This window comes from Typopeltis vanoorti, chromosome 21 (assembly GCF_054136105.1).
Source record: "Typopeltis vanoorti isolate ZY-2024b chromosome 21, IOZ_Tvanoo_1.0, whole genome shotgun sequence".
NCBI classification, from domain to species: Eukaryota; Metazoa; Arthropoda; class Arachnida; order Uropygi; family Thelyphonidae; genus Typopeltis; species Typopeltis vanoorti.
The window spans coordinates 61,899,410-61,903,069 of record NC_143569.1 but is presented as its reverse complement, the minus strand read 5'-3'; the positions used below and the strand labels follow the sequence as shown (position 1 = coordinate 61,903,069).

Here is a 3,660-nt window from a genome sequence, read left to right as displayed (position 1 = left end):
GGCAATAACTAATGATAAAATAGAACAATTATACAGTAATAAAAATTATAGAACAAATACAGTACTATAATAAAGTTATCTGAATGTGAATGGAATCTTAGCACACTTTTTTTTAGGCTTCTCTTTGGCATATCCGAATTGCCAGCATCACTACTACCACTCTTGCACTTTGAGAACATTATTTAGTAAAATACGGGTTACTTGAACAAAAACATTACGATACCGCGATAGTCAGTTGATCTGATAACCAAGAATTACTCAGAACGGTGCTCAATTCCAGATATTCTTGATTTCCGAAAGGCTGCAAGATGCGTGTGTCTTTCTCCACCTTTGCAACGAGTTGCCCTGGTGTTGGACTACCTCTGGGATCAGCCGAATTGACTATTACTAAAAGAATGAGCCATACGGCTTCATTTCGGCGATATAAATTTACATGGCCACAGTGGATATTAGATACAACATTATTTCAAAGCCGAGTGTTTGTAGAGAGTATGAAAGTTTCGTAAGTTGACCTGAGAGAGCTCCGGAATTTTCCATTTAATATCTTAGGCCCGGGGTTGACCGCGGATAACTGAAACTGCCGATAGCGAACCCTCGGATAAGGTGGGGGGTGGGGCTACTGTATATTCTACTAATTGAAATATTAAATATCTGTATTGAATTATTATTTAATGTTATTTAAAATAAAGAGCCAAGAAGCTTCAATAATTTAGAACAGTAATACATCTCCTAGGAGCTATTGTTTTACATTATGAGTAAATAACAAGAATAGTGATCGGGGCTTGCTCCACCTTTGCAACGAGTTGCCTTGGCATTGCACTATCAGGTGTTGGTTTACGCTTGGACTCCCGAACTTTATGTAGTTTTATATTCGGCATGAAACTCTTAGATCAGATTTCTATCTTTGAGTTTCTTATTCGGCTTTGAAATAATGTGGGATTTAATATCCCCTTAATTGAAATATTATTTAATATTTTTTGTAAATCCGAAAGTAATATTAATATTTTCAGAAATAATTAAATAATATTTTATGTCCATCTTATTTGTTAATATATTATTTCTTAAAAATTGTATGCATTAAAAAATAACCTTAACAGTTTTCTTTAATATCTTTTATTGGTAATATTTTTATTATTATTATTATTATTAATATATTTTGGATCTTAGTTCAAATTATATCCATATGTCACTAAAAGTCAATAAAATGATGTTATTAATTTCTTTCAGTTTTTATATTAACTACTAGTTGAAGTATTTACTCATTGGTATATACTGTATACAGTAAGTATTTTTGTCAACTCGTAGTAACGATGGATCAAGTTCCAAACGTATTATCTACTTTCTAAAATTAGTTTAATATCTTGGGCCCCATATCAGATTTTAAGCTGATAATAACGGATTTTTCTCATAAATCTTTTTGTATCAGAAAATTCAGGTGAGCAGTTCGTACTACGCCATATAAGATTGCTACTAATGGCTCAGTTAAGTAAGTTTGAGCGCGGTTAGTAGTTGGAAGGGTCCAATCGTTCGATGCCGTTGGCACACTCTCCCTCGATGAGGCTTTGGACTCCCTGGAGGTGTCAAATAATAATATTATTATTATTAAAATGTCTTTAGGAAGGTGGTGAAATGTGTGGAGCTTTCTCCACCTTTACTACGCATTGTCCTGGTGTTGTACTACCTCACTAACCTCGTCGTCTCGGTCTCATGGCCAAAGATCAAAGTGTAGTATGTGTAATAGCAACATAAGCCCATGTTTCGAAACACGGCTGTGATGGGTGTACAAACAGAACTTTTGCAAACTACATCAAAGTGTATTGTTATCACTGAACTGTTATTGCACAAAACAGAAAACCATATCTGCATCGTTATTCTATATGCTTTCCTTAAATATAATCAAACTTCCAAATATTAAAAATAGAGTGGCATTAGCAAGATATTAAAAGGAGGATATTATGGATAAATCCATATTTTATAGCGAATGTAGAAAAATTTACCAGAACATGAAAACATAATTTTCACATAAACCTACTGGTAAACTTTTAGGATTTTCCACATCGGCTTCAAGATAAATCCATCTTATTAACATCTATTATATATACATCTTATTTATTCCAAATAACTTTTAAGGTTTATGACTATGGTCTATGAACAGAATAGGTAACTCCTATCAGGCCAGTGAAAACATTAATATATATATATATATATACAGGGTGTTCGGGATAAATTTGACAGTTTCGTAAGGAAAAAGAAAATCTTCTTTGTATCTATTAAATTTAATGAATTGACAAAAAAACATTACAGGCAGAGTTAATTACAATACTATCAACAAGATTTACTCAAAATAACCACCATTAGCATCGATCACAGCTTCAATTCTGCTTCGGAACCTCGAACAAGCTGATGCTACAGTCTCCCTGGGAAGGAAAACTGTTTTAATTTTATCCATTAACTGGGCTTTTGTATTACTGGAAGTGCGATTGGTGTCTTTTTCAACTGCGCCCCATACAAAATAATCCATGGGGTTAAGGTCTGGGGAGTTTGGAGGCCAAACATTTGGACTGGTGAAGTCGTAGAAATTTTCAGACAACCATTTTTGACTTTTCCCAGAGGTGGGAAACGCCTACCACTGGCTACCCTTGTTATCCAGGGCTTGACTACAGTTAGCAACTCCACGAACAAAGCCCGAATTCCAATGCCAGGGTTCTTCAACACCTGTTCCTGCAGATTTGCGAGGAATTCTGCTGTACGAACGCAATCAGATCGTCTGCTAGGGATCTTTCTTCTTGCTACATCCTCGTAGTCACCATTGCAAGTCTCTAGTTCATGCCTGATTGTTTTTACTGTATTCAGGGAGCATTGGGCAGCAGTCGTAATATCCTTATTTTGATGGCGGGCACGAATCATCATGATACAAGTTATTCTCTTCCATGATTCAGGTGGGTTCCAGCTATCCATCCTTTCTGACATCTTGTATATGAATATGAATGAAGAAGGGTCCAAACTTTTAAATGAAGAGAAGTGTGTGTTAATACATGTAACTTACGGGAAAATATAATTAATAATTATAAATATGTCAAATTTATCTCGAACACCCTGTATGTGTATATATGTATGTGTATATATATATATATATATATATATATATATATATATATATATATACTAATAAAAGACGAATATAAGTTCTTGAACCAAGGTTAAAGGAGAAACGCCATATTACAATACCAGGCGAAACGTGCCTTACTGAACTATTATTTTATTTTTGCTTTTAAAGTAAGGGGATAGCGCGAACGCAGTCCCCAACTACCAAAAATTCCACGCTCCATCTATCCCAGTTTGGGAAAGTGGCAGGGGTCAGCCCACTCGAGTAGTGCAATGAGCAGCCTCTCCCTGGGGGACCATCCTTGCTGATCAATGGAGCCCCAGCGCCAGGTAAGTATGCTAACCTACCCGTTAGTCGGATAGCCATTAAAACATATGTACAAAATAAAAGGGTATATTATACAAATATTACAAATTTAATTTTTTTTAATTTCTAAATATTGAAAAAATAATATCAAGTGCATATAAAATTATAGCTAACATATTATTTTATTTAAATAAATATTTTTGTAAATAATTAAAGTAATATAAATGATTGTTAATGATCCACAACCA

The 3,660-nt window shown here is 34.3% G+C and overlaps 1 non-coding gene across 1 annotated transcript; it reads right to left on the bottom strand.

Annotated features, from left to right (window-relative positions):
* Positions 1-3,278: 3,278 nt before the first annotated feature.
* Positions 3,279-3,443, bottom strand: LOC150094900 (U1 spliceosomal RNA). The gene has a single exon (XR_016550195.1). It is a non-coding gene; the product is annotated as a U1 spliceosomal RNA (small nuclear RNA).
* Between the last annotated feature and the right edge of the window lie 217 nt (positions 3,444-3,660).